General features: G+C 36.9%; 1 protein-coding gene across 2 annotated transcripts in view; it reads right to left on the minus strand.

Moving 5' to 3' along the window:
- arid3a (AT-rich interactive domain 3A) overlaps window positions 1–13,514 on the minus strand; it is a 76,432-nt gene extending 62,918 nt beyond the window's left edge. For both annotated transcript variants that reach the window (XM_032572457.1, XM_032572456.1), the window contains exon 1: window positions 13,186–13,514. The gene's annotated coding sequence lies outside the window, so the exon portion shown is untranslated. The remainder of the gene's footprint in view (window positions 1–13,185) is intronic.
- Window positions 13,515–18,815: the final 5,301 nt, after the last annotated feature.

The following is an 18,815-nucleotide window of genomic DNA, read 5'->3' on the forward strand; positions in this document are numbered from 1 at the left end:
TGTTATTTGGGTTATTTTGTAGTAGTTTTTACATTTTACTTGTGTTTTCTCATTTTAATGTTACGTGATTGTTATTGTTTCACTCTAAGGAATGGTTTACTGTTTATCTCTGTAAAACACTATTTACACTGAGCTCAAAGAACATTTTCTAAATAAAGTTTAAATAACTGGTTGACTAAAGGGGCGGTATAATGGAAAATTATACTTTTTTGAGCTTTACGTTATATTATGATGTCGTTCCCTCATTGAAAGCAAACCTTCAGTGTTTTAACTCATTGTAACGAGTTTCAACAACATCTAGTTTCCCTTTGGGTTTAATAAAGTATTTTTGAATTTGAAAACTCAAGCATGTGTAAGAAAATCCTTGAAACTGAGTTAAGCTCTCCAAAGAACGATGGCAAACGGCATCATGGAGAAGCGTTGTGATGACTTACTGAAGGTGGAGGTCCTTAAAGAGACAGAGGCTAATTTTAAGGTGTGATGCAAAGACACATTTCTTATTATTTTTAATATATGCAGCATTTTCATAACTATACATAACATAATTACTTGTTTGTTCTGTAAAATGAAACTATTTGCCTGGAAAATATAAAATACCGACTTTTAATTCACTAAATCAATTATTTTTCAGCTTTTTTAAAGGAACAGTGGTTTAATTGTAGCAGCTGGAAGAAACTCAGGAGAAAATGACATAGATTCTCCATAAGACTTATTTCTTTATATTTTTATTTTTATCTTAGAAAGGAAAATCTGGCTGAAGAACATAAGAGCGCAAAAATGTTTATTTACCATCAAACAACTGAAGGGGAGCTTTAAACTAACAAATATTTCTAGTTTGAAATCATTTGTTTTGTTTTTATTTGCTACTTTTATGTCACACAGACAGAAAAAATTGCTTCAGATGATTTGTTATAAAACTTCAGAGTGTGAGGAAGGAAAATAATCATCTTCCTTTACAAACACTAAAGATAGTTACTTATAAAAAATGAATGAATTGTTGTAAACATGTACACTTTTTGCTTTAATTTGTAGGTTTAACCCATTAATATCCAGAGTGACAAGAATTATGAGCAAAGGAAGATTTTTGTGATCAATTCCTGTGTTTGGTATAAAAAACGTTCCAAAGATCATAGAAGCAAATCGTTGCTCAGTGGTGCTGGTCTGGATTATGAATCCCTCTCTCACATTCCTTGCAGTATTACCAAGTAAGGCAGTAACACAGGCTCCATTGAGCCCCACTGCACCAACAACAAGATCATTGAGGAAGTGTCGCACAGGCTGGTCACGCATTTTCCACTGACCTCCTCCAGCCAGGCGAGGCAATACAGCAAACCAAATCTGATTAGCTCCAGCCATGCTATAAATTAAGAAGGCATATAACAAAAATAATCCAGCGATCCGCTTCTCAGCAGCCATATATATAGCAGCCGACTCACACCGGCTGAGCAACAGGGGCCAAAAGTGATTTGTGCTGCCGCTGCTGACCACATTGATGGGCTGAATGCTCTAACTCTGCAGCGGTAATTACACAGAGTGCCAGATATAAGAATTTTCTTCTTGTATTTCACTTGGAAAAACAAGATGGATCCTCTAATCCACATGTGTCAAACTCAAGGCCTCTGGGCCAAATCTGGCCCGCCATATCTTTCTGTGTGGCCCTCAAGACTCCAGATCCTAAATTTCACCAATCAGCCCATCCTGTTTTCTGTGATTGATTCTGATTCCCACATTTGTTCCGGCTAATGTACAACTGTAAGCTTTTTGCAAATTTTACGCAAAAATTATCAAAAATATTGGGATTACTGACCACTAATTCCCACCTGTAGGTTGCAGTATTTTGTACTTTTACTACACTGCTGCTTCGGCTTTATTTGATGTCAAGTTATTAGTTCGTCTGTGATCAACAATTAACAAAGTCACAATTAACGTCATACATGAACGCAAATCTTGCAAAATTCCTTGAAACAATTTCAATATTTGTGATTTTAACTGCAAAAAAAATCACAAAATCAATCTCAAAATCCTGAAGGAACTGAACAAAGTGAAAAGACGTTAAATTTAAAGAAGGACTTATAAAACGCAGAGACGGGTATTTATCAGTATTTTAACAGTTTGTTAATGGGTTTACCAGCACATTCTGGCACGACTGGCCCTTTAAGAACATTCACACTCTTGATTTGGCCCAAAAGGAAAATGAGCTTGACACCCCTGTCTAATCCGATTCAGAGAAATTAACTCTGAGTAAGATGTTAGCAAGTCTGATCCCATAAGTGTCCACAATTAAAAGTTTGTGGATCTAGGCACAACTGGACATCTATTGACGAAGAAAAACTGATCAACAGAAAGCTAGTTTGTCTTCTGTACATGAAAGCACTTCTTCTACCCACAGGAACAGCCATTGTCTGGATGTTCATATAGAAACAAAAAATCTCTGCTGATTCAGCTGAAAAGAGAACAGTTATGTAGGCCAGCTCGCTGGTGGATATTGACCTTGCCATGTTACAAATTCACATAGAGGCTTGACATGGAGAGACGAGCATTATGGGAGCAAACATAAATCTCATGTGACGACAGCTCACAGCCCATTCTTAGAGAGACCAATGCGAGTCACCAGTGCAAACCGCTGCTGTCATTATGCTGAGGTTCTGCTCAGCTCGGTGTGAGCAAGCGGAGATTCACTCCTGCTGATGTCGAATTGTTGTCCTGCCTTCCATCTTTGATTAGAAAGATGTGAAAAATGATTTGCCTCCTTAACTAGGGCTGGACAATAAATCAATAACAATGTTTAGGATTGTATTCGAAACATAATCAATTACAAATTTATTGATGGAACTTGACTTAATGTTGTGTTTTGATTGCTGATTCTATGTTGCATTGTGTTTCTGTGTTTGATATGATGTAAAGCACTTTGAAGTGCCTTGCTGCTGAAATGTGCTATACAAATAAAATTTGATTGATTGATTGACTGATTGAACAATGGATATTGTGATAGACAGGTGATCAATGTCAACAGAAAATACATCTGACAGAATATTCAATAGTTTCTCTCAACTCTGATCCAGAACCGCACAGCATTCTGGGGGATGTAGGCAGAAGGCTTTAGCTGCTCAACGTCTCATGGCTAACTGCAGCTAATTTACACAAGTGCTAAAATAAATACTTCTAGGGAGGGTATCTTTGTTTCTTTTTTCTTTTTATATGTCATTGTAGAGAATAACAAGAAATAGACAAAAACGGTTTAACCACGTTTTGCAAGACTGCTTCTGAAAAAACATCAAGTAAATGAATAGCCTCTGTACAATAATCAAACATGAGGAAAGACAGAATAATACATTTGTGGTTCACATGAACACATGCTGTATAATCTTGTTCAGTCTGATAACATCTTTAGTTAATCTCATAAAAGATGTGATTACTGTCAAAATAAAGGTATTATTTGAGTTCACCACAGGGCACGTTTACAGTAGCTACTAGCTAACAGTCTGATGAGTCCAATACACAATTTTCTACTTATAATCTTTGAACAAAATTTTGACAATTATTATTCATTCAGAAAATGATAACATTGTCTTGGAAAATAGATCCTCTTATAACAAGTAGTATTTCACTTTATATAGATAAATATTTTACACTTTGTTGATGTTTAAAATATAAATCCAGATTGAGTTTCCGGAACAGATCAGGGAGTGACTTTCACTCATTCACTCTTTGGTTACCTAGCAACTCACTCACTCTTTGGTTACCTAGCAACTCACGCATTCTTTGATTACCTAGCAACAACCCGTTGAGTAACCGGTGCAGTAGTAGTTCAAGGTTTCACCACCATGTCTCATAATTGCTTAAAAATAAAAAAACATGTGGATAAAACAGTACATGTTACGTCGCCAGTTTGACAGTATTTCAAATTTTTAAAACAAAAAAAACGATTGAATAATTATCAATATCGACTAAAACCCTTGTATGGTGTTACGTTTTCCAGCCATATCGTCCAGCTCTATTCCTAATACATATTTTTTAGTATTGTTTTAGTCAAACGCGTTTGAGGTCATGAAGATAACAATAATATCAGACAAAGATGACCAGACTAAAGTTTCAAAATGTTAAATTTGTAAAGAAAAAAAAAGATACCAAAGCGGTTTGATGTGATGCAGGAAATGCTTCTCAGCTGAAGGCAACCTTGACAGCAGTAACCACTCTCAAGTGGTCTCAATTACTGGCAATGAGTCATTTACATCTTGTTGGGGGATTTTTGACCCGATCTTCTCAAAGAACAGTTTTAATTCAGCCAAATTAGAGGTTTTTCTTAAGCATGAATGCTCTGTTTCACCTTCAGGCTACAGAATTTTATGTGCATTTAAGTAGGAATGCACCAATCCAATATTAATATCTGTATCAGTTCCAACATTGACAAAAACCCCCTCTACATTTGGTTTGTTCCCAATCTATAAGGACAGATCTATTCAGTCTAGTTCTATGCTTTGTGCTTTGAGTGATTTTTACATGTTTGACCAAGGTAGTGAGCCTATAGTTTTTGTTTCAGTTTCTTTATTGCTAATTTTACAATTGTTATCATCTTAATTGCGCTGACTCACTGTGTGAACAAATTAAAGTTGTGTTGTTTTTAACATGTTTTACCAACCTTACGAAGCCATTGATGTATTGAACTGTGGCGTAGAGTAATTCAGTGAGATTTAAGCCGTTTTCCTGTATCGGATGAGAATCAGCCGCTACTAAATCTCAGATATCTGTATTGGTGCATCCCTACATTTAAGTTCTGACTTTGACTAGGTCACATGTTGGGTGTATGTGGAGCTGTGCTTTGCTGCATAACCCAAGTGCGCTCGAGTTGGTTGGCTTTCCATCTCTTCTAGCAAGTCGTCCACAACCTGAAGCAGCAAAGCAACCTCAGACCATCCCATAGCCATATCAAACTGTAATTTTACCACTTTTTCATGCATTTCCCATTTGTGGAGTAATTCTCACAGATGTTTGCCCTGGGAATGTCCCTGTAGGGGTTTACCAGACTGACAGATGTCAGTGACTTTAACCCACAACAAACATTCATCCACGAGCCTCCCGTCGCGGATCTACATCATATAAGTTGATCCGCTGTGATCAGGCACTGTGTGTCCTTACACAGCATATTCTGTGATTAGGGAACCCCAGGGGTTTACAACTCACAGCAATCAAGTATTAGACAAGCTGAGCTCATGTTGCGATCCTCATTCTGGCTGTTCAAATCCATGCATTGCTTTAAATACAAGCAAATCATCGTCCTCAACATGTAAGTGTCTGATCAGACATTGCTGAGCAACATATTTCTCAGATCAGACGGATTCTGCAAATCATGTGGTGCGTCTGCTCACATGAACTCTTGCTGCTTCTGAAACCGTCTCCTCTTTGTAGCTTATCACCACGTAATCCAGCGTCATACCTTACAGTTCACAGCGGTTTCGGGTTTGTGATTACCTGATTCAGATTAGATTTTTGCTCCCCCCATACCCCTTTAGCCTACTTCATGTTGTCAGACAGGTTCTATTTAAAAGAAAAAGATAATTTGTAAAGTACTTGTTGCATTTAATGAGGTTGTCTTTCTACGATATTTAGATGTATTTGAGAAGTTTAAAAGCAAGAAGAAAGCAAAAATAATAATATCTGTCTGTTTTTCAATCTCAATCTCAAAATTGAAAGACAGAAAAGAATCAAGAAAATCATAAATAATCAAATTATTGAAACCTGATTGCATTTGTTTTGAACATTAAGTACATTCCCTGTTCGAATTGGCTTCTGTTTTTCTTATTTCCTGTTTAAACAAGAAACCTTTCTAAAAATAAATCATGACCTTAATGTAAATAATGACCATATCGTAATATGGATATTAATGAATTAATTACATGATAAATTAAAATGAGCCTGATCATTGGTTTTCTGATGATTAATATTTTTTGAAGAGTAATTATGTTTACAGAAACCTTGTAATCCATTTTATTAAGATTTTGGTTGTGTGCAGTTTTCATTTAATTAAGTAATTAATTTTTTTAATTTGGCTTTTGTGTTTTATTTTGTATATTTAAAGTATCTTCCAGTTCCAGTGTGGAGTGTTCTGTACAAAATTGATGTTTATTTGTCTTTGTGGGGGTTAATTTATATAATTATGTAACTATAATTATATTAGTTGAAAATAGTCTCAGAAAGACAATGCAGAGTTATAAAAGTTTGTTTTTTGATAAAACTCTAACTACTTAATTGTGCTATTCAATGCTGCATCTGTGCTTAATGTGGTGGTGTGAGATTTTAAGGTGAATTTCAGTAATAAAAGTTAATTTGTGGTGAAAAACTACGACTCTGGACGCAGGACTTGCATGTTGCGTCTTGCAGCGTCGGATGCGCTGCTGCTGACACTCCAGACTGTCGGTATGAAGATGATTCATTTCGTGAGGGAGAGGTGGAGTAGGGGGTTTGAACATTTGGCTGAATGCCATAAAAACTGGATCAACTTGTTAGTTTATACGGCTTTGCAATTGCGTCATTGCATTGTGATCTTCAACAATCATGTTGTTTTTGTCTTTACAGATAAGATGAACGAGTGGAAATCGTAAATAAAAGAGCTGTACGTGTCATACTTGGAGACATCCTGGATAAAGGTTGCCACTGAAGGGCAAAATGCGGGTTAAAGTTTTATGTGCAGGCACATCTATAAAAAAAATCTTTATCTGCTGACGGGGGAAATGGATCTGATTAAATTAGCTTTGACTACCGGAGGACGGCTGTCACTGCCTCCTGGCACAAATATGAGACACAAATGTTCCACGTTTGACGGACATGTCAGCATGCTGCAGCTGTGTGCTGGTATCCGGGCAGACTGCCGCTGCACCCAGGGGCAACCGCCGACCGCGTATGGAAAGCCCACACCGTGGTAGTCTGGTTCAGGAACTGCAGGGCATCCCGAAACTTCTGCAACCTTCCTCCCACCTGCGTCACAGTCAGCCTTGATGGGATTCCCCCTCGAACAAAACAGCTTAAGGTTTCCTCGGGCTTATTTCTGAATGAATAGCAGAAATCCAGCAGTATGTGTCATACAGTAAAGAAGTAGGTTTTGGCACGAGAACAACTGAAAGGCAGCCAAACCGCTTGGCCTCGACTTTCTCTATTAGCAGGACAGCTTGGGTGCTAAAAGAATGCACACATTGAATGCAGCACAATGCAAGCTGATATCTGCAGGTGGGTTGGTATTGAAATATTGTAATCCTACCACACCCAGAGGCTTTGGAAAGCAACTTAAACAGTGACAACCTAAAAGAAAACAACCTCTATAACCCCGTAAAGGATTATTCTGTAGTTTGATCATAAGAAAACAAACAGACCTGCCTATCTTGTCTCTGCATGTTTACCTGCCATTAATTCATAGCCACTAACCAGTTTAGTGGCAAACTGCCACTGACTGCAGCTCACTCAGCCGTGGTGCCCGGAGGCAAACTCGGCGCTCTATTTGCATGCTACACTTTTTTGCTTCCAAACGTTTTTCAAACATCCTTTTCGGTCGAGATCAGGCTGCGTCTGTTGTGACAGGAAGCCGGGTGGATTTCACCCCATAAAACGACGTTTTATTGTGCAAACAGAGACCTGAATTTAACAAACATCAACACATACTTAAGACACCAGGAAGAGCTTTGACTTGTTTTGATAGGCAGGACTATTACACAATATCTCTCTGAGAAAAGGAATTAGATTTGACATCTTCTAAGAAAAGACTTGGCCAAAAGAGACAACAACACAATATCGACAAGAAGAATGAGAGGACGAATCACCAGAAACCAAAGATGTAAGAAAACAGATGTGGTCAAGCAGCACCTCATGTGTCACAGAGTAACTAAAAAAAGCCCAGAAAAGAAACAGCACCAAATGAAGATCACATTCTGGGCTGCAACGGTTAAGGTAATTAGTGATGTGTGAATGTTTTTTCCTGTGACAACACACAAGAAAGCCAACACTGCTCAGTAAAGTAAGTCTTTTATCTTATTTGCAAAATCTATTCCTCTTCCTCTTTTTTTTCCTGACCAATAAAATAATACCATAGATTAAAAGAAAACACAAAACGCTTGAGAAAGTTTTAAAAACACCAGTTGCTAAACTATAAGCTGGTTGGGGAAACAACAACAAAATAGTCCGAGGTGCATAATTTACTTTGAAATCTTTGTGTTAATACTGTTACAGCACACCTGTGGTTTTATTATGCCATGGAAATAACTTATGGGCCCATGCCTAGTTTCATGTTATCACGCTATTTACACAAAGTTTCTACTGCTGCTAAAGTTACTGATTGTTCATCACAATTATAATGGTTTCCAAAAGCTTTACATTATGTTTTCATACACTGACTTAAACAAAAATACAAAACAACCACTCACTAAATTTAGTTTACCATTTAGTTTCCAGGAACACATCGAACAGAATACTATGTTTTTTTGTCGAGTATCACAATGAAATAAGCTTTTTTATTAGTCAGACTATCTGCTTTGGTAGCCAAGCTTCCACCAGCTGCTTAATAAACACGTCGCTTGTAACATGCCAACAGCAGTTTTAAAACAAATTAAATTTTATAAGAGTAATCTGTTTTTCCAAGCAGCTGAATTTGCCTTTTACAGGAATGAGACCAAAAGCACTGTAGCCTTTACACAGCGAAGTAGTTGTGCTAAGCAACAAGTGGGGGAGGGACAGAACAGTGTTACTCAGAGAAAACATTAACTAGACATACAGCTATAAAGCTTTGGATGTATATTATAAGCATTAATTAGCGAAGTGCAGTAGCTAAAATCTCCAAATACTTGAGACTCCCTCTAAAACACTTAAAACTACCTATTTTAATAGTTTAAACACCAAATATAACTTGGTGTGGATTAAAACGTACAGTGGAAACCGTATTAGCACTACAACAGAATCTAATATCTACAGTCTTCCTTCTCTTCGCTCTTAATGTAGGCATTTCTGCCTTTTCTTTTGAATCTTTGTGTTTCGTTCTGTGAAAATAATCTGCAAATAGGCAGATTTTCTGCTAATAATTTGGAGAAGGATTCCACAAATCAGCCATCAAACAGCTGAATCCGTAAATACTGAACCACCACGAATAGATGTTGGTCTACTGTAGAACAGATTGGGGAAAAAAAGACACTTTCAGCATAGAACCCATTAGTAGTTTTGATACCATAACTTTTTAAAATCTTCCCTCTGAAATAGACATCAATAAATGCATTTTTATAATAATTTAAAATTGGCTGGTTCTTGTCTTTGTCTAGGCATAAAATTATTTTTAAAACCTAGATTTTTTTCCTTCTGAAGGTGCTCGTTTGTTAAACTGATCCCAACCACCTTTTAACCGTTTTGGAGGGGTTGTCATATACCACTAACATTTTCTGAAGACTCCTTAATTTGCATATATTTCCTGTTAAATATTGTTTCACCTTTTCTTCCTGGAGTAAGACATCTTTCCAGCCAGTACTGACATTGTAAACTATAACAGTGATGAAAATGTGAGATTTCTTTCAGACTCCAACACTCTACACCCCACAGCGCTTTTGATTATTATTAACCTCCAAAATCCTGCAATGTGTGCAGTCACAAGGCCTGGTTTATTCATCAGGTCAAGGTCTGCTCCTATTTCAACACTTTGAGTTGAAAGGAAGAAAAGTCTCCATAAAACTACAACCTAGGCAAAAGTTGTTCAAATAAAGAGTAGCATACAGGTCTTTAAGTTTAGTAACAAGCCGCGCATACAATAGCGAAAGGAGGCCTTTTAATAGCTGAACCTGATCACCTCTCATACGTTTCTAATCCACACAGGGCCAATCACAACGGAAATGCCCCTGGATACCCCACCCCCACCTGCTTGCTGCAGCAGCATTTCTCTCCACTGGAAACACTGGTGCGAAGGGGCAGTACCGGTCAGAGGAAGGATACCATATGCCAGATTGGACCAAAGAGATTAGCCAGGCATTTTTTTGCTAAGGTGATTGGCCCACAGTGGGGTGGCGGGTGTGATAAGGGCAAAGAAATCTCTCCCGAGACTGTTCCACGTTCTGCAATTCAGCAGCTGACACTTTCTTTTATCTACCAACAACAAGCCACAGACTGGAAGACTACTTCTGTTGCAAAATAAGAAATAAAACGTCTCTTTCTTCATCCCTTTCCTTGTTTTCAACTTCCACATTTACCTCCAGTCCGTGGCAATATTTCTACTCAAGGAACCTTTTTTATAACTTTTTACTAGTGATGTCACAGTAACGCAGTTAATGAAGAACTTCAGTAATATGAAATTCTCAAATAGGGCTATTATTTGACCAAACTTTTTAACAGGACGGGGGTAAAACCAGTTAATGTCATTCTTTAGACCAAACCAGAAAATCTCCACTGAAAGCAGCTGTAATTCCTTTCTGAATGTGCTTGCTGAAGGTCATTAAGACAAAGAACTAAACATGCCTTTAAAACAAAACCTGCTTCCTGTGACTGCACTCTCCCACCCCCAGCCTCTTGGTGAGAAACTTTAACACTGGCCACAAACCAAATGCCAGAACGCCAGCCAGGTTTGGATGTGGCTGTGAGGTTTGACAGCTTTGTGTAACCGAGCCAATTCTCCAGTGAAAAGAAGAAGAAAAAAAAATACAGTAGAAGGACCTCTTGAACTTATTTTTTTTTTTTTTTTGGGAATGAGAAGTCTGCTGACCTAGTTTATGTTGGCTGACGCCACACAGGGGAATACTCAGTTATTATACACAGCGGATATTTCCACTACTACACTGTTGTGGCTCAGAGGGAAGAGTCTGTCATTCCCGAATGTTTTGATTTCTCAGCAATACAAATGTACTGCTGACAATTTAAAGAGTTTAGTGGTTGTTACAACCAGAACTTTTAGAAATTTGCAATTTGACTTTCATTTTTATCTGAACTCTCATTTATCTTGCCTGTATCACTCCATCAACTGTTACCCCAAACATAAGCAATCTTTAGCATTCATCCTTTAGAGGCACTCTTAGTTTCTAGCAATGACCCTCAGTATGATATTTACTCGATAGGCAGGGCAGGCTATGTTTACATATACGGCGATGGGTGCAGTCATACATGCTGGCTTTTATAGCCAGATGAAAAAGCTTGCAACATCTAACACCTGGAATGTAATATCATTTCTATCATGGTATATTTCACTTTTATAGCTGGCCTCTCACCGGGTTTCAGAGGTGCATCCTAGTCATACCATCCACTAACAGTATACATGGTCTGAACTGCTAATGGTATTTACTGTTTCAGCCGCTTAGTTGGGTTTGGAAAGTTATAACACCAGTTATATAGATCCGAAGACAGATCAAAAGTTGATGACAAATTGCTCTGACAGATAATCTAAAATAGTTTCACCCCTTTGCCACTTAATGCTTCGATAGTTCAGAGTTTCACAGCAACCATATGTCTAGCCACACCCATCAAGAGTTATGTTAAGCACTCGCTTTGACAACCAACAATTTAAAGGAATTTTGTACAAACTACTCCCTGAATATGTTAGAAAATGTGGTTTTGTGACTCCATTAAATAGGATGCACTTGAAGGAGATCCCTCTGGATTTATACCGTAAATAAGTAAAAATAACTGGGAATTAGAACCAAAATAAAATGGCTAGGTGTAGGTACCAAAGGTGGGTATAAAGAAGTGAAGGTGGAAATTATTCCAGGGCCTATTATAACCACAACTGTGGGGAACTGAACCAGCAGTCAAGCAACTCCCAAATCATAATATAATGAATATGGTAAATAACATTAAGCTGACAGTTTCTTTGTTCTCTATTTAAATCGCCGGTTCCCCCAATAATAACAGGCGTATTGATCTCAGGCAGTCAGTGGTGGCCATTTTCTTTCATTCATTTTTTAATGCCATTTAAACAACTGACTATGCTGTCAATTCTAAATTGGCTTTTTTAACTCTTGAGGGTTGCAATTTCAGAAACGGAAAACAAACATACCCACGCTATTCATTATCGAGACTATTAATGACCCAGATGAAGATTTTAATTTTAGGAGTTTTACTTCACTTAAAATAATAACACACAGTAAGGATTTTTGGGTGAATTAAATGACTTACATGTCACTGAACTAAACGCTGAGACTGCAGAAAATTAACCAAGAATCATTTGTTTAATTTTTTATAGTATGTAGAAGGAGTAATTTAATATTTTTGTATTTTTGCAATGCCATAACAATCTTGCTTTTTAAACACACACACATGCTTTTGGAACTATGTAAAAGTTATTTTGATACTCTTTCAGATTTGTTTGTTTATTATGGCAAACACTTGTTGGCCCACCTCCATACTTCAAATGTGACCCTCAGTATGAGATTTTAGGTAGGCATGACTCTATTTATATGCATGGTGGTGGGTGCAGTCACACACTGACTTCTTTATGTCAGTGAAAGGGCAGTTGAACGTGCTTATGGTCTGCAATCCTGAAGCGGATGTTTAATGGCGTTCAGAAATTGAACCTTCCTTCTGGAGCGGATGCGTCACCCCATCAGCAAAACAAAAATTATAGTGAATAATTCAAATAGAATAACTCTAATAAGCAGCTTTGGCGTCTACTGTTGGTCAGAAATGCATACTTGTTTATTTGTTGTTGAACTGCTGTGAAAAAGACAGCCTGATATTGTAAACAATCATGTAATATTCACTAAATTAGGTGGCAAACAAAACGGTCAGTTTTCGAACATTAGTTACCGTCCGGAGTTGAAAACAGAACTTCAAAACATCAGCCTAAATAGTATCAATAATTTTTTTTTTTTGTTGCCTATAATTTCAATATAAGTAAATGAATCAAAACCCCTCAAAACTTTGTATATAATAATCATACATCATACACTTTTTTGAAAATTTATGATAAAAAAAATAGTGCCCGTCCACTCAGCGTAGGTTAACGTCTATACGTTCGATGACTCATAGCACTCAAATCCATCCGCCGCATTCGCTATAGGTTATTGATCAGTCATTTGATAATGCATCGATTTTATTAAACAAGAAAAAATAATGGCGCTCTTTAATTGATTACTCAAGCAAAGTAGATAAGTTGAAAATAGAGAATAAATTAGAAGATGTAACCATAACACAGTCTGCACGGGAATAAATAAAGCAGAAGGAATACAAATGCAACCTTACCACATCGGCTTCCGTTCGATTTTCTCACTGTTTGGAAGCGGAAGAAACATTCCAGTTTTCCCCCGTCTGTCTTGATTCGTGGTCTCCTCTTCAGATCAGAGGAAGTGGATAATTAAAAAAAAAAAAAAAAAAAGAAGGCACCAAACTCGGTGTAAAATGAGAGGTGGTTCGTGTGTGTGTGTGTGTGTGTGTGTGTATCGGCTAGAAATCAAGTGGTTTCATGTGACTGGCTGCATGATATCCACGCATTCGGCTCTGAATCGTGTTTTCAGAGTTTCGGAGTCGGGCTCTGACTGAGACAGAGCATGAGAGAGAGGCGTGGAGACACTCTCCCAGCCTGCACAGTCACATCATTGGTTGACAAACAGCAATCAGATGCAAATTCCTAACCTCTGAATCAGCAGGGGCCGCCCCCCCCCGGTGTACCCCCACCCCCTGCAGCGTAGTATGACGGTAAAAGCGAGGGTGTGAACCGTGAAACGGGCCCGGAGAGAGCTGGAGCTGTATGATGCACAAACACACTGTACGTCTTACCTATACCTGCTGGATTTCACACATGCATGTCAATGCTTAAATCAAAAATGAAACTAAAAAAATGTCATAAAATATATATATATAATATAAGTTGCATGCTCTTTGGTGACTTTATTATAATGCTGCAAACCAAAGAGAGGAACATTTGTGGTCATAATTTTACACTTAATAAATGCATGCATGTCAAATAAATTTGAGGCTTTCATAAAAATCCCATTTCTATTTAAGTGCGTTTGTATTATGTATGAAATTGAAAATAAATGACATGTTTGTTTTTATTTAACAACTTAAAAAAGCAGAGATATTTCAGAAACCACAACTGGGTGGAAAAAATCACTAGTTTTTAAGCACAAAACACATATTTTTATTAATTTTTCATTCCATTTCATTTTTTTATTAATTAATTTTTTAAAATTAATTTTCATTAATTATAAGGGATGCACCCACATGAAAATTTGGGCCGAAAGCAATATCCAATTTTAATATTGCTGTTTTGGCTAATAACCGATAAAACCATGTCGTATATTTCTCTGCCATTTTGAAAACTTTGGAAAACAAACGACCAGAAACAAAAGAAAAAGATTAAATAACATTTTTACTGTTAACATCTGCCTGGTTTTATTTATCTGACCGAAACAGATATAAAAAAAAAGACTAATATCGACCACTAGCAATGTTATCGCCGATATCATGACACATTATGATACATGTGTTACACAATGTACAGGTAAAACTCACAACAAATAGGTGCCACAGCACAATGCTGCCATCACCGTGCTTTACAGCTGGTATGATGTTCTTAGGTTTCAAAGTTTCACTTTTACTCCTCTAAACATAATTTCTGTCATTCTGTCTAAATCTCTCAATCCATCTTTCTTCTGACATTAAACATATCACTTAGATGCATTAATTTTGACAACACAAGCAGCTGGAAATTTCAAATGACTAATATATATAGAATTAAGGTTGTGATTTTTAGAAGGTCAATTCATAATTGATTTGTGTTTTAGATGAAGAATTTTTGTCTTCCAATTTGTGCAAAACAACCCCTCAGCAAGGAGTTTCCAAAACTTTTTCACATGTAATTTTGTACATTTTCACATGTAATTCTTGTCATTGTGGTCAAACAGATAAACTTCCTATCTCACCAAATGGTCAAGCTGTTTGCTTATCTCACATTTTTAGTTGTGCAAGATGCTGCCATCACTATAATTGGCAGTTGGTGCAATGCTGGTTTCAAAGCCTTCTATGCCTTTCCCAAATATAAATCTTGTCACTGTGGCCAAACAGATAAACTTCTTATGTCCCCCAATGATCAGGTTTTTCTTCCTGTATTTATCTGTTTTGGTATCTTAAATTTTGCAAGAAAGAAAGACCAATCATAGTGCCGCCACTATGATTGGCAGATTGGCACTTGGCAAGATGTTCTTTGGTTTTCAAAGCCTGTTCTGACTCCTCCAAACATAATTCTTGCCATCGCGGCCAAACTGATAAACGAACGGTTAAACTTTTCTTCAGAATGTATTTATCTGTTCTGGTATCTTCAAACTTTGGTTGTGAAAGAAGGTGTTGACTATGGAGCAGGCATCGTCTTCATTGGGCGTTTAAAATAAGTTCTGACTGGGGACAGGTCTTCCATTTTACGACAGGCATGGTGGTTTTCTGAACATCTCAGCCAATTTCCTTACGTCTGTGTGTCGATTCTCTGCCGCTTCCCAGGTAGCATCAGAGATGTGGACACATATTAAGCTTCCTGATTGCCTTCCTAATCAATGACAGCAATGTGGTTGAAAATCGATAATTCTTAAAAGCTGAATCTGCCCCAGAAACCAACTATTTTAATAAAGGACTCAACCGATTCTGCCAAGAAAGAGTGGTCAAAATAACCGACCAGAGTTAAAATGGTAACTTGTTGCCATTGGGGGATATGTAAACTGAGTCTTTATTTGAATGAATGAATGAATTTGAAATCAATTCTTGTCTTTAAAAGTCACGGTTGTTGTATTTGTGTCACTATCCCATCCTGGAAAAAAAGAGTCATAACAAATCCTTAAAATTGTGTGATAAATATGACATTAATGGCCATCATGACTGCAGATAAATATAGAATAGAAGAAGCAGAAACAGGGTTTCAGCATAAACATGTGAGAACTTTAAAGCAATTCAAAACTCACTTCCCAAAAAGTATTTCCAGCTCATCAAGGATTCAGAAATAAACGGACGCAAAGTTAAAAATAATTAGCATGAAGACAAATATTCTGCTGTCATTTGAGAGACAAAAGTTTTGGTTGGTGTCATAAAATTCCCACATGAAATATCTGATCATTTCTTATCTGTTATATTACAGAGTCAACTGTTAAGTACTTTACATTTTTTCCTACATATTGTCACCCAGAAACTCTTTTGATTGAATTTTGAATAGAAAATAAATACGATTTCATTCACTTTCTTTACAAAAAAAATAAAAAGAACCAAAAAACTGTAGTTTTAAGTAAAGTTAGGAATCTCCTTCAAGGCGAAGGTTTAATATTTGCAATTTCAAGTTAGCTATAGTGCATTTATATTTAATTTTTTAGCTTGGATGTGCACTGTTTTTTGTTTTTTTTTACCATTTGTGTAATGTTCATTTGCAAAACAATACACAGTTTAAATGCGTTTGATATTTCTCCTGTCAGATTCGTTTAATTCATCTCGATCGTTCAGGGTTTTGTTCTAATTCACAGATCTTCACATCTGTCATTTTGCGACTACGAGGGCGGTGTGGGGAACTCACCTAAGCTCTCCCTTTATCTGACCTTTTGGTTTCAGAAGCGGCGCTCTGAATGGATGAGTCAGAGCGAGATCGATCTATCATTAACACTAAACAGAAGATTGTTTGATATTGATCGACTGCTGTCAATTTCTGCCGGTATTTGACACAGACAAAGACGACTCAGAAATAGGAGGGAAATTGCAAGCAGTGATGTTTGTGATTTTTTTGTTTTGTTTTATAAATTAAGCTTTTTACTGAAAATGGATTGAATAGAGGTGTTTAATTCATATTGAATGTATTTGAACAGTATTATAGATGTTAAGTTTGCTAAAATGTGTTTAGTCATTCTTCAGATGCATTTGGTTTAGTCAAAAAGTGATTTCTCCTGGTATATAACAAGTTGCGCTGCTTTTGAAGGTTGGCGTTTGCCGCAGCAACCAGTAACTGACAGGCCGCCGTCCGCCATTTTCTGTTGCCGTTTGTAACTGTGGGGCAGAAACTGCTGGACTGATGTGACCACCAACTTGATTTTCACTCTCGTTAGAATAAATACAGGGAACCCGAATGTGTCTGGATCCGAGACGAACAAAGAAAGGTTGCAAATGCAACAGGTTTTGTTTTATTCCCCCCTTAATTAAACTCAATTCTAGTATTTTAGTGCAAGATAGCAAGACAGTGGCAGCCTTTATGAATATGTTGGTGAAATGAGGATCCAAGCAAAGCTCTTCTACTTTCCCAACAAATTATTTTATTCAATAATAAACAAATAAATCCAGGGCTGTGAGTGCTGACTCTTGTGTTTGCCCCCCGCAGCTGTCGACTCAAATGAAGAGCTGAAGATATTCTCAAGCAGAAAACCAATCCATGGGATGAAACGGGATCCATGTTCGCTTCCCAGCTCTCAGTGACAGATGAAATTAAAAATCAAATGGGGCTCTGTGGTGATGACAACTGCAATTTCACACTTGATACCAAAATAATTAAAGATGACGGATGCTTTTCAGCTCAAAGCCAAGGGTGTGGCCGTGGCTGAAAAGTGACACACGCACGATGACACGGCTATTAAAATGAGCCCAGGTGGCAACATAAAACACACAAGGCATGACCTTTCATTTTTAGTAGTTGCACAACTCAGCAGAATCAAGTTTATCTGCTTACATTAGGTGCATACTGATAAAAAGCTTCCTCTAATAAGTCATAAACACAAGGACGGATTGTATTATAACTGCTTCTGTTGTTTTTAATCCACAGATAGCGATATTTGTTACACATGAAGAAAATAATCCACTTATTTCTAAATTCTGCTTGTATTTAAGTTGCTGTTAAGCTCACAAAATGAGCCAATCACACAAAACCCTATAAATTTTGAAAAAAGGAAATAAATTTCTGCCGTTTATGTCCTGTTTTTGTCAGGTCATGTCATCACTCCGCAGTCACAAACATGTTTGTTTGGAGAGCCACCTTGCTGCGTCAGCAAAACAGTTTGTTATTGGTGTTTTGGTATCATCATTTTTGCCCTTTTGTTATTATTATTACTGTTTTTATGAAGTTGCTGATCTTCCAAAGTCTCTAGTGGGAAACAAAAGCTGCTACCTGCACACTAATTTAAAGAATACACTGACGCCATCTAGCGGGGATGTTGGAGAACACATTTTTTTAAAAACTCATAAGTTTAGTTGTTCATATTTTGGATACTCAGCCACTGTTCCTGGGTGTGCTGGCGGAGCGGATGTGTTTTATTGTTGAAATTCAACACAAACAAAAAGTTTTTGCATTAGCATACAAAAGATGATGTTCACTTCAACTGTAACTTTTAACTTTGATAGAAAGACCTTTTAAGAACAAAAGTGCCACTCGTTTGTTTACTATATATGACAAAACATATTCATTTAAAAAGAACATATTTAATATAACAATTTTTATCTTTTAATTTACATTTAAGGCTTTTTAAGTCCATTTACGCTTACAAAATACACTTCTTTGTCTCCTTCCGACGTCACTTGCATTATACAACTAGTATTTGCAATTATTTTACATAAACTATAATATTTAACTGTGTTCAATGATTTTGCTCTTTAAGGACGGTGAAAAATTATATTCATGTAAACTGATGTCACTATATATATATTTGTTTTTATCTAGTTAGTATAAATATATGATCTCTGATAAAAGATTTTCTGTGATATTAGAACGATGCCCCAACACTCCCACTAGATGGCGCCAGTAAGCTAAATTGTCAGAGAAATATCAAAGGACTATAAAGTTAACATCCGTAGCTCCTTCAAGTAAAATAAACCAACTTATTATACGTAGCATGCTTAGAATCGTTACATCTAATTTATTA

The sequence above is a fragment of the Xiphophorus hellerii genome, chromosome 9 (assembly GCF_003331165.1).
Source record: "Xiphophorus hellerii strain 12219 chromosome 9, Xiphophorus_hellerii-4.1, whole genome shotgun sequence".
Classification (NCBI taxonomy): domain Eukaryota; kingdom Metazoa; phylum Chordata; class Actinopteri; order Cyprinodontiformes; family Poeciliidae; genus Xiphophorus; species Xiphophorus hellerii.